We start from the raw sequence: 13,081 nt of genomic DNA, 5'->3' as shown, positions 1-13,081 counted from the left end.
GTTTGCCTGAAAGGACAGAGGGTTTTCAGTTCCAAAATCAATGTCAAGGACACATAACACAATGAATTTTATTTTATTTTGTTGTTAATTTATTAATTTTCTTGATTTTATGTTAATTCATGTTATGTTATTTCATGTCATTTTTTTTCCCTTTGTGACTCTGTTTCAGAACCCAGGCTCACAAGCATTAGCTCAAGCCCAAGTGTAGCCAGGAGTAGGCTGAGGCATTCTTCAGTTTAGCATGAGAAAAGATCCCTTGCAGGCTGGCAAAGGCAAGTCCTAGAGCTGCAGAGAGCAGCAGCAGGAATAGAGGCCAAGCTGTCCGCGGTTCCTGCAGAGGGAGAACCTTGACAAGGAGTTGTGGGACTGACCATGCACAAAAGAGGAAGAAGAAGAAGAAGAAGAAGAAGAAGAGGAAGAAGAGGAAGAAGAGGAAGAAGAGGTGAGTGGTACCGTGGCATCTCTTCCAAAGCGTGACGTGTAGCGATGACGAGCAGACTTTTTGCCTTCCACAACTTGTTTGGCTGCTGTGCTTCTTGGCCAGGGATGCATGAGAAGCGCTCTGGTCCCTGCCAGGCACTTGTGTTAGCTGCAGGGAGAGCTGAGAAGTGGCAGCTGCGGCTGCCAGCATGGTGGAGCATGAGCAGCCGGCTCCCAGGCCAAATGGCCCAAAGAAATGGTGGCAAGGGGCGGTGCTGAGAAGTGCAGAGGAAGGCAAAAAACCGCCGGGGACCAGTGCCAATGTGCCCCAGGGGAAAAAGTTCCTTGCTGAGCCCAGTGCTGGCCATGGGCTGTTCCCTGAGCATGTGAGCCAGACCTGGCTCCTTGTCCCACAGGCTGCTCATGCTTCGCAGGAGCTGCCCAAGCCCTATCCTCCCTTGAGCTGGAGCTATGTCGCGGACTTGCCAGAGTGCCCAAGTGCCTCTGAGCTGATAGACCTTGTGGGCAAGAATCCTTGCTGTCCCTGTGTAGGACACCAGCGGGTGTTCCAAAGCACTGCAAGCCCTTGCAAGCCCTCGACATCCTATCTCTTACAGCTCCTGAGCGTTGCTCTGTAGGAGATGAGGATGGTGAGCTGTGCAGTGCTCCTCAAGAAGGAATTGCCTTGGTTTTGCCACTGCTATCCATTTGAAAAGGATTTGCATCCATGAGCCGAGCTCGGAAGGTGGCCCTGCCATCACATTGTCTTGCAGCGGAGAACCTCCAGCAGCCTCATGCAAGGTTTTCTTCCCTCAGCCCCTGGCCTGTGATTCCAGCAGCTCCTCAAGTGCTTCCTGTCAGATGTGCTGGGGCTGCCCCCGGGCCAGCTCTGGCAGTGGACACGGGAGGCTGCTCCTCTGGATCCTGCGTGGGGCCTGGTGACCACTGCGTTGCCGGGTGCTGGCATTGTGACATGGGGGTGACACAGCCGCATATGTGCAGCCCTTTGGAGGAAGCCTTTGGGGTGCTGGCTCCAAATCAGTCCCTGTAGCTACAAAATAGGGGAGCAAGCAACCTAATAGAGTCCCTTTTTTGCAAAAAGACAGTGTGGATTTGTTGCCAGTGCAGCCTTCCTTCCAGTAGCAATACTGCCTGTAGTATCATGTATGGAGGCCTCAGGGCTCGCTCAGGGCTTGTCACGCAGAACTGCAGGCCTGACAGAGCAGAACTGCTCTCCTCTCCTCTCCTCTCCTCTCCTCTCCTCTCCTCTCCTCTCCTCTCCTCTCCTCTCCTCTCCTCTCCTCTCCTCTCCTCTTCTCTCCTGTCCGCCAGTCCAATATCTAAGAGACTGTTTGCCTGAAAGGACAGAGGGTTTTCAGTTCCAAAATCAATGTCAAGGACACATAACACAATGAATTTTATTTTATTTTGTTGTTAATTTATGAATTTTCTTGATTTTATGTTAATTCATGTTATGTTATTTCATGTCATTTTTTTTCCCTTTGTGACTCTGTTTCAGAACCCAGGCTCACAAGCATTATCTCAAGCCCAAGTGCAGCCAGGAGTAGGCTGAGGCATTCTTCAGTTTAGCATGAGAAAAGATCCCTTGCAGGCTGGCAAAGGCAAGTCCCAGAGCTGCAGAGAGCAGCAGCAGGAATAGAGGCCAAGCTGTCCGCGGTTCCTGCAGAGGGAGAACCTTGACAAGGAGTTGTGGGACTGACCATGCACAAAAGAGGAAGAAGAAGAAGAAGAAGAAGAAGAAGAAGAAGAAGAAGAGGAAGAAGAGGAAGAAGAGGTGAGTGGTACCGTGGCATCTCTTCCAAAGCGTGACATGTAGCGATGACGAGCAGACTTTTTGCCTTCCACAACTTGTTTGGCTGCTGTGCTTCTTGGCCAGGGATGCATGAGAAGCGCTCTGGCCCCTGCCAGGCACTTGTGTTAGCTGCAGGGAGAGCTGAGAAGTGGCAGCTGCGGCTGCCAGCATGGTGGAGCATGAGCAGCCGGCTCCCAGGCCAAATGGCCCAAAGAAATGGTGGCAAGGGGCCGTGCTGAGAACTGCAGAGGAAGGCAAAAAACCGCCGGGGACCAGTGCCAACGTGCCCCAGGGGAAAAAGTTCCTTGCTGAGCCCAGTGCTGGCCATGGGCTGTTCCCTGAGCATGTGAGCCAGACCTGGCTCCTTGTCCCACAGGCTGCTCATGCTTCCCAGGAGCTGCCCAAGCCCTATCCTCCCTTGAGCTGGAGCTATCTGGTGGACTTGCCAGAGTGCCCAAGTGCCTCTGAGCTGATAGACCTTGTGGGCAAGAATCCTTGCTGTCCCAGTGTAGGACACCAGTGGGTGTTCCAAAGCACTGCAAGCCCTTGCAAGCCCTTGCAAGCCCTCGACATCCTATCTCTTACGGCTCCTGAGCGTTGCTCTGTAGGAGATGAGGATGGTGAGCTGTGCAGTGCTCCTCAAGAAGGAATTGCCTTGGTCTTGCCACTGCTATCCAGTTGAAAAGGATTTGCATCCATGAGCCGAGCTTGGAAGGTGGCCCTGCCAGCAGATTGTCTTGCAGCGGAGAACCTCCAGCAGCCTCATGCAAGGTTTTCTTCCCTCAGCCCCTGGCCTGTGATTCCAGCAGCTCCTCAAGTGCTTCCTGTCAGATGTGCTGGGGCTGCCCCCGGGCCAGCTCTGGCAGTGGACACGGGAGGCTGCTCCTCTGGATCCTGCGTGGGGCCTGGTGACCACTGCGTTGCCGGGTGCTGGCATTGTGACATGGGGGTGACACAGCCGCATATGTGCAGCCCTTTGGAGGAAGCCTTTGGGGTGCTGGCTCCAAATCAGTCCCTGTACCTACAAAATAGGGGAGTAAGCAACCTAATAGAGTCCCTTTTTTGCAAAAAGACAGTGTGGATTTGTTGCCAGTGCAGCCTTCCTTCCAGTAGCAATACTGCCTGTAGTATCATGTATGGAGGCCTCAGGGCTCGCTCAGGGCTTGTCACGCAGAACTGCAGGCCTGACAGAGCAGAACTGCTCTCCTCTCCTCTCCTCTCCTCTCCTCTCCTCTCCTCTCTTCTCCTCTCCTCTCCTCTCCTCTTTTCTTTTCTCCTGTCCGCCAGTCCAATATCTAAGAGACTGTTTGCCTGAAAGGACAGAGGGTTTTCAGTTCCAAAATCAATGTCAAGGACACATAACACAATGAATTTTATTTTATTTTGTTGTTAATTTATTAATTTTCTTGATTTTATGTTAATTCATGTTATGTTATTTCATGTCATTTTTTTTCCCTTTGTGACTCTGTTTCAGAACCCAGGCTCACAAGCATTAGCTCAAGCCCAAGTGTAGCCAGGAGTAGGCTGAGGCATTCTTCAGTTTAGCATGAGAAAAGATCCCTTGCAGGCTGGCAAAGGCAAGTCCTAGAGCTGCAGAGAGCAGCAGCAGGAATAGAGGCCAAGCTGTCCGCGGTTCCTGCAGAGGGAGAACCTTGACAAGGAGTTGTGGGACTGACCATGCACAAAAGAGGAAGAAGAAGAAGAAGAAGAAGAAGAAGAGGAAGAAGAGGAAGAAGAGGAAGAAGAGGTGAGTGGTACCGTGGCATCTCTTCCAAAGCGTGACGTGTAGCGATGACGAGCAGACTTTTTGCCTTCCACAACTTGTTTGGCTGCTGTGCTTCTTGGCCAGGGATGCATGAGAAGCGCTCTGGTCCCTGCCAGGCACTTGTGTTAGCTGCAGGGAGAGCTGAGAAGTGGCAGCTGCGGCTGCCAGCATGGTGGAGCATGAGCAGCCGGCTCCCAGGCCAAATGGCCCAAAGAAATGGTGGCAAGGGGCGGTGCTGAGAAGTGCAGAGGAAGGCAAAAAACCGCCGGGGACCAGTGCCAATGTGCCCCAGGGGAAAAAGTTCCTTGCTGAGCCCAGTGCTGGCCATGGGCTGTTCCCTGAGCATGTGAGCCAGACCTGGCTCCTTGTCCCACAGGCTGCTCATGCTTCGCAGGAGCTGCCCAAGCCCTATCCTCCCTTGAGCTGGAGCTATGTCGCGGACTTGCCAGAGTGCCCAAGTGCCTCTGAGCTGATAGACCTTGTGGGCAAGAATCCTTGCTGTCCCTGTGTAGGACACCAGCGGGTGTTCCAAAGCACTGCAAGCCCTTGCAAGCCCTCGACATCCTATCTCTTACAGCTCCTGAGCGTTGCTCTGTAGGAGATGAGGATGGTGAGCTGTGCAGTGCTCCTCAAGAAGGAATTGCCTTGGTTTTGCCACTGCTATCCATTTGAAAAGGATTTGCATCCATGAGCCGAGCTCGGAAGGTGGCCCTGCCATCACATTGTCTTGCAGCGGAGAACCTCCAGCAGCCTCATGCAAGGTTTTCTTCCCTCAGCCCCTGGCCTGTGATTCCAGCAGCTCCTCAAGTGCTTCCTGTCAGATGTGCTGGGGCTGCCCCCGGGCCAGCTCTGGCAGTGGACACGGGAGGCTGCTCCTCTGGATCCTGCGTGGGGCCTGGTGACCACTGCGTTGCCGGGTGCTGGCATTGTGACATGGGGGTGACACAGCCGCATATGTGCAGCCCTTTGGAGGAAGCCTTTGGGGTGCTGGCTCCAAATCAGTCCCTGTACCTACAAAATAGGGGAGTAAGCAACCTAATAGAGTCCCTTTTTTGCAAAAAGACAGTGTGGATTTGTTGCCAGTGCAGCCTTCCTTCCAGTAGCAATACTGCCTGTAGTATCATGTATGGAGGCCTCAGGGCTCGCTCAGGGCTTGTCACGCAGAACTGCAGGCCTGACAGAGCAGAACTGCTCTCCTCTCCTCTCCTCTCCTCTCCTCTCCTCTCCTCTCCTCTCCTCTCTTCTCCTCTCCTCTCCTCTCCTCTTTTCTTTTCTCCTGTCCGCCAGTCCAATATCTAAGAGACTGTTTGCCTGAAAGGACAGAGGGTTTTCAGTTCCAAAATCAATGTCAAGGACACATAACACAATGAATTTTATTTTATTTTGTTGTTAATTTATTAATTTTCTTGATTTTATGTTAATTCATGTTATGTTATTTCATGTCATTTTTTTTCCCTTTGTGACTCTGTTTCAGAACCCAGGCTCACAAGCATTAGCTCAAGCCCAAGTGTAGCCAGGAGTAGGCTGAGGCATTCTTCAGTTTAGCATGAGAAAAGATCCCTTGCAGGCTGGCAAAGGCAAGTCCTAGAGCTGCAGAGAGCAGCAGCAGGAATAGAGGCCAAGCTGTCCGCGGTTCCTGCAGAGGGAGAACCTTGACAAGGAGTTGTGGGACTGACCATGCACAAAAGAGGAAGAAGAAGAAGAAGAAGAAGAAGAAGAGGAAGAAGAGGAAGAAGAGGAAGAAGAGGTGAGTGGTACCGTGGCATCTCTTCCAAAGCGTGACGTGTAGCGATGACGAGCAGACTTTTTGCCTTCCACAACTTGTTTGGCTGCTGTGCTTCTTGGCCAGGGATGCATGAGAAGCGCTCTGGTCCCTGCCAGGCACTTGTGTTAGCTGCAGGGAGAGCTGAGAAGTGGCAGCTGCGGCTGCCAGCATGGTGGAGCATGAGCAGCCGGCTCCCAGGCCAAATGGCCCAAAGAAATGGTGGCAAGGGGCGGTGCTGAGAAGTGCAGAGGAAGGCAAAAAACCGCCGGGGACCAGTGCCAATGTGCCCCAGGGGAAAAAGTTCCTTGCTGAGCCCAGTGCTGGCCATGGGCTGTTCCCTGAGCATGTGAGCCAGACCTGGCTCCTTGTCCCACAGGCTGCTCATGCTTCGCAGGAGCTGCCCAAGCCCTATCCTCCCTTGAGCTGGAGCTATGTCGCGGACTTGCCAGAGTGCCCAAGTGCCTCTGAGCTGATAGACCTTGTGGGCAAGAATCCTTGCTGTCCCTGTGTAGGACACCAGCGGGTGTTCCAAAGCACTGCAAGCCCTTGCAAGCCCTCGACATCCTATCTCTTACAGCTCCTGAGCGTTGCTCTGTAGGAGATGAGGATGGTGAGCTGTGCAGTGCTCCTCAAGAAGGAATTGCCTTGGTTTTGCCACTGCTATCCATTTGAAAAGGATTTGCATCCATGAGCCGAGCTCGGAAGGTGGCCCTGCCATCACATTGTCTTGCAGCGGAGAACCTCCAGCAGCCTCATGCAAGGTTTTCTTCCCTCAGCCCCTGGCCTGTGATTCCAGCAGCTCCTCAAGTGCTTCCTGTCAGATGTGCTGGGGCTGCCCCCGGGCCAGCTCTGGCAGTGGACACGGGAGGCTGCTCCTCTGGATCCTGCGTGGGGCCTGGTGACCACTGCGTTGCCGGGTGCTGGCATTGTGACATGGGGGTGACACAGCCGCATATGTGCAGCCCTTTGGAGGAAGCCTTTGGGGTGCTGGCTCCAAATCAGTCCCTGTAGCTACAAAATAGGGGAGCAAGCAACCTAATAGAGTCCCTTTTTTGCAAAAAGACAGTGTGGATTTGTTGCCAGTGCAGCCTTCCTTCCAGTAGCAATACTGCCTGTAGTATCATGTATGGAGGCCTCAGGGCTCGCTCAGGGCTTGTCACGCAGAACTGCAGGCCTGACAGAGCAGAACTGCTCTCCTCTCCTCTCCTCTCCTCTCCTCTCCTCTCCTCTCCTCTCCTCTCCTCTCCTCTCCTCTCCTCTCCTCTTCTCTCCTGTCCGCCAGTCCAATATCTAAGAGACTGTTTGCCTGAAAGGACAGAGGGTTTTCAGTTCCAAAATCAATGTCAAGGACACATAACACAATGAATTTTATTTTATTTTGTTGTTAATTTATGAATTTTCTTGATTTTATGTTAATTCATGTTATGTTATTTCATGTCATTTTTTTTCCCTTTGTGACTCTGTTTCAGAACCCAGGCTCACAAGCATTATCTCAAGCCCAAGTGCAGCCAGGAGTAGGCTGAGGCATTCTTCAGTTTAGCATGAGAAAAGATCCCTTGCAGGCTGGCAAAGGCAAGTCCCAGAGCTGCAGAGAGCAGCAGCAGGAATAGAGGCCAAGCTGTCCGCGGTTCCTGCAGAGGGAGAACCTTGACAAGGAGTTGTGGGACTGACCATGCACAAAAGAGGAAGAAGAAGAAGAAGAAGAAGAAGAAGAAGAAGAAGAAGAGGAAGAAGAGGAAGAAGAGGTGAGTGGTACCGTGGCATCTCTTCCAAAGCGTGACATGTAGCGATGACGAGCAGACTTTTTGCCTTGCACAACTTGTTTGGCTGCTGTGCTTCTTGGCCAGGGATGCATGAGAAGCGCTCTGGTCCCTGCCAGGCGCTTGTGTTAGCTGCAGGGAGAGCTGAGAAGTGGCAGCTGCGGCTGCCAGCATGGTGGAGCATGAGCAGCCGGCTCCCAGGCCAAATTGCCCAAAGAAATGGTGGCAAAGGGCCGTGCTGAGAAGTGCAGAGGAAGGCAAAAAACCGCCGGGGACCAGTGCCAATGTGCCCCAGGGGAAAAAGTTCCTTGCTGAGCCCAGTGCTGGCCATGGGCTGTTCCCTGAGCATGTGAGCCAGACCTGGCTCCTTGTCCCACAGGCTGCTCATGCTTCCCAGGAGCTGCCCAAGCCCTATCCTCCCTTGAGCTGGAGCTATCTGGCGGACTTGCCAGAGTGCCCAAGTGCCTCTGAGCTGATAGACCTTGTGGGCAAGAATCCTTGCTGTCCCTGTGTAGGACACCAGTGGGTGTTCCAAAGCACTGCAAGCCCTTGCAAGCCCTTGCAAGCCCTCGACATCCTATCTCTTACGGCTCCTGAGCGTTGCTCTCTAGGAGATGAGGATGGTGAGCTGTGCAGTGCTCCTCAAGAAGGAATTGCCTTGGTCTTGCCACTGCTATCCAGTTGAAAAGGATTTGCATCCATGAGCCGAGCTTGGAAGGTGGCCCTGCCAGCAGATTGTCTTGCAGCGGAGAACCTCCAGCAGCCTCATGCAAGGTTTTCTTCCCTCAGCCCCTGGCCTGTGATTCCAGCAGCTCCTCGAGTGCTTCCTGTCAGATGTGCTGGGGCTGCCCCCGGGCCAGCTCTGGCAGTGGACACGGGAGGCTGCTCCTCTGGATCCTGCGTGGGGCCTGGTGACCACTGCGTTGCCGGGTGCTGGCATTGTGACATGGGGGTGACACAGCCGCATATGTGCAGCCCTTTGGAGGAAGCCTTTGGGGTGCTGGCTCCAAATCAGTCCCTGTACCTACAAAATAGGGGAGTAAGCAACCTAATAGAGTCCCTTTTTTGCAAAAAGACAGTGTGGATTTGTTGCCAGTGCAGCCTTCCTTCCAGTAGCAATACTGCCTGTAGTATCATGTATGGAGGCCTCAGGGCTCGCTCAGGGCTTGTCACACAGAACTGCAGGCCTGACAGAGCAGAACTGCTCTCCTCTCCTCTCCTCTCCTCTCCTCTCCTCTCCTCTCCTCTCCTCTCCTCTCCTCTCCTCTCCTCTCCTCTCCTCTCCTCTCCTCTCCTCTCCTGTCTTCTCCTCTCCTCTCCTCTCCTCTCCTCTCCTCTCCTCTCCTCTCCTGTCCGCCAGTCCAATATCTAAGAGACTGTTTGCCTGAAAGGACAGAGGGTTTTCAGTTCCAAAATCAATGTCAAGGACACATAACACAATGAATTTTATTTTATTTTGTTGTTAATTTATTAATTTTCTTGATTTTATGTTAATTCATGTTATGTTATTTCATGTCATTTTTTTTCCCTTTGTGACTCTGTTTCAGAACCCAGGCTCACAAGCATTAGCTCAAGCCCAAGTGTAGCCAGGAGTAGGCTGAGGCATTCTTCAGTTTAGCGTGAGAAAAGATCCCTTGCAGGCTGGCAAAGGCAAGTCCCAGAGCTGCAGAGAGCAGCAGCAGGAATAGAGGCCAAGCTGTCCGCGGTTCCTGCAGAGGGAGAACCTTGACAAGGAGTTGTGGGACTGACCATGCACAAAAGAGGAAGAAGAAGAAGAAGAAGAAGAAGAAGAAGAAGAAGAAGAAGAAGAGGAAGAAGAGGAAGAAGAGGTGAGTGGTACCGTGGCATCTCTTCCAAAGCGTGACATGTAGCGATGACGAGCAGACTTTTTGCCTTCCACAACTTGTTTGGCTGCTGTGCTTCTTGGCCAGGGATGCATGAGAAGCGCTCTGGTCCCTGCCAGGCGCTTGTGTTAGCTGCAGGGAGAGCTGAGAAGTGGCAGCTGAGGCTGCCAGCATGGTGGAGCATGAGCAGCCGGCTCCCAGGCCAAATGGCCCAAAGAAATGGTGGCAAGGAGCCGTGCTGAGAACTGCAGAGGAAGGCAAAAAACCGCCGGGGACCAGTGCCAATGTGCCCCGGGGGAAAAAGTTCCTTGCTGAGCCCAGTGCTGGCCATGGGCTGTTCCCTGAGCATGTGAGCCAGACCTGGCTCCTTGTCCCACAGGCTGCTCATGCTTCCCAGGAGCTGCCCAAGCCCTATCCTCCCTTGAGCTGGAGCTATGTCGCGGACTTGCCAGAGTGCCCAAGTGCCTCTGAGCTGATAGACCTTGTGGGCAAGAATCCTTGCTGTCCCTGTGTAGGACACCAGTGGGTGTTCCAAAGCACTGCAAGCCCTTGCAAGCCCTTGCAAGCCCTCGACATCCTATCTCTTAGGGCTCCTGAGCGTTGCTCTGTAGGAGATGAGGATGGTGAGCTGTGCAGTGCTCCTCAAGAAGGAATTGCCTTGGTCTTGCCACTGCTATCCAGTTGAAAAGGATTTGCATCCATGAGCCGAGCTTGGAAGGTGGCCCTGCCAGCAGATTGTCTTGCAGCGGAGAACCTCCAGCAGCCTCATGCAAGGTTTTCTTCCCTCAGCCCCTGGCCTGTGATTCCAGCAGCTCCTCAAGTGCTTCCTGTCAGATGTGCTGGGGCTGCCCCCGGGCCAGCTCTGGCAGTGGACACGGGAGGCTGCTCCTCTGGATCCTGCGTGGGGCCTGGTGACCACTGCGTTGCCGGGTGCTGGCATTGTGACATGGGGGTGACACAGCCGCATATGTGCAGCCCTTTGGAGGAAGCCTTTGGGGTGCTGGCTCCAAATCAGTCCCTGTAGCTACAAAATAGGGGAGTAAGCAACCTAATAGAGTCCCTTTTTTGCAAAAAGACAGTGTGGATTTGTTGCCAGTGCAGCCTTCCTTCCAGTAGCAATACTGCCTGTAGTATCATGTATGGAGGCCTCAGGGCTCGCTCAGGGCTTGTCACGCAGAACTGCAGGCCTGACAGAGCAGAACTGCTCTCCTCTCCTCTCCTCTCCTCTCCTCTCCTCTCCTCTCCTCTCCTCTCCTCTCCTCTCCTCTCCTCTCCTCTTCTCTCCTGTCCGCCAGTCCAATATCTAAGAGACTGTTTGCCTGAAAGGACAGAGGGTTTTCAGTTCCAAAATCAATGTCAAGGACACATAACACAATGAATTTTATTTTATTTTGTTGTTAATTTATTAATTTTCTTGATTTTATGTTAATTCATGTTATGTTATTTCATGTCATTTTTTTTCCCTTTGTGACTCTGTTTCAGAACCCAGGCTCACAAGCACTAGCTCAAGCCCAAGTGTAGCCAGGAGTAGGCTGAGGCATTCTTCAGTTTAGCCTGAGAAAAGATCCCTTGCAGGCTGGCAAAGGCAAGTCCCAGAGCTGCAGAGAGCAGCAGCAGGAATAGAGGCCAAGCTGTCCGCGGTTCCTGCAGAGGGAGAACCTTGACAAGGAGTTGTGGGACTGACCATGCACAAAAGAGGAAGAAGAAGAAGAAGAAGAAGAAGAAGAGGAAGAAGAGGTGAGTGGTACCGTGGCATCTCTTCCAAAGCGTGACATGTAGCGATGACGAGCAGACTTTTTGCCTTCCACAACTTGTTTGGCTGCTGTGCTTCTTGGCCAGGGATGCATGAGAAGCACTCTGGTCCCTGCCAGGCGCTTGTGTTAGCTGCAGGGAGAGCTGAGAAGTGGCAGCTGCGGCTGCCAGCATGGTGGAGCATGAGCAGCCGGCTCCCAGGCCAAATGGCCCAAAGAAATGGTGGCAAGGGGCCGTGCTGAGAAGTGCAGAGGAAGGCAAAAAGCCGCCGGGGACCAGTGCCAATGTGCCCCGGGGGAAAAAGTTCCTTGCTGAGCCCAGTGCTGGCCATGGGCTGTTCCCTGAGCATGTGACCCAGACCTGGCTCCTTGTCCCACAGGCTGCTCATGCTTCCCAGGAGCTGCCCAAGCCCTATCCTCCCTTGAGCTGGAGCTATGTCGCGGACTTGCCAGAGTGCCCAAGTGCCTCTGAGCTGATAGACCTTGTGGGCAAGAATCCTTGCTGTCCCTGTGTAGGACACCAGTGGGTGTTCCAAAGCACTGCAAGCCCTTGCAAGCCCTTGCAAGCCCTCGACATCCTATCTCTTAGGGCTCCTGAGCGTTGCTCTGTAGGAGATGAGGATGGTGAGCTGTGCAGTGCTCCTCAAGAAGGAATTGCCTTGGTCTTGCCACTGCTATCCAGTTGAAAAGGATTTGCATCCATGAGCCGAGCTTGGAAGGTGGCCCTGCCAGCAGATTGTCTTGCAGCGGAGAACCTCCAGCAGCCTCATGCAAGGTTTTCTTCCCTCAGCCCCTGGCCTGTGATTCCAGCAGCTCCTCAAGTGCTTCCTGTCAGATGTGCTGGGGCTGCCCCCGGGCCAGCTCTGGCAGTGGACACGGGAGGCTGCTCCTCTGGATCCTGCGTGGGGCCTGGTGACCACTGCGTTGCCGGGTGCTGGCATTGTGACATGGGGGTGACACAGCCGCATATGTGCAGTCCTTTGGAGGAAGCCTTTGGGGTGCTGGCTCCAAATCAGTCCCTGTAGCTACAAAATAGGGGAGTAAGCAACCTAATAGAGTCCCTTTTTTGCAAAAAGACAGTGTGGATTTGTTGCCAGTGCAGCCTTCCTTCCAGTAGCAATACTGCCTGTAGTATCATGTATGGAGGCCTCAGGGCTCGCTCAGGGCTTGTCACGCAGAACTGCAGGCCTGACAGAGCAGAACTGCTCTCCTCTCCTCTCCTCTCCTCTCCTCTCCTCTCCTCTCCTCTCCTCTCCTCTCCTCTCCTCTCCTCTCCTCTCCTCTCCTCTCCTCTCCTGTCCTCTCCTCTCCTCTCCTCTCCTCTCCTCTCCTCTCCTCTCCTCTCCTCTCCTCTTCTCTCCTGTCCGCCAGTCCAATATCTAAGAGACTGTTTGCCTGAAAGGACAGAGGGTTTTCAGTTCCAAAATCAATTTCAAGGACACCAAGCTCAAGATCAGTGCATCCCGATGTGCAGGAAGTCAAGGAGGCGAGCCAGGAGACCTGCGTGGTTAAACAGGGAACTGCTGGGCAAACTCAAGTGGAAGAGGAGGGTTTAGAAATCATGGAAGGAGGGGCTGGCCACTTGGGAAGAATATAAGGCTGTTGTCAGAGGATGTAGGGAGGCAACTAGGAAAGCTAAGGCCTCCTTAGAGTTAAACCTGGCGAGAGGGGTCAAGGACAACAGGAAGAGCTTCTTCAAATACATGGCAGATAAAACTAATACCAGAGGCAACGTAGGCCCACTGATGAACGGGGTGGGTGCCCTGGTGACAGAAGATACAGAGAAGGCAGAATTACTGAATGCCTTCTTTCTCTCTGTCTACTCTGCCGGAGGCTGTCCTGAGGAGCTCCGTACCCCTGAGGCCCCAGAGGAAGGCAGGAAAATGGAGGAGTTTGCCTCCGTTGATGAGGACTGGGTTAGGGACCAGTTAAGCAATCGGGACACCCATAAATCCATGGGTCC

The sequence above is a fragment of the Caloenas nicobarica genome, chromosome 14 (genome assembly GCF_036013445.1).
Source record: "Caloenas nicobarica isolate bCalNic1 chromosome 14, bCalNic1.hap1, whole genome shotgun sequence".
In the NCBI taxonomy this organism is placed as follows: Eukaryota; Metazoa; Chordata; class Aves; order Columbiformes; family Columbidae; genus Caloenas; species Caloenas nicobarica.
Note: the sequence above shows the minus strand (reverse complement) of the source record.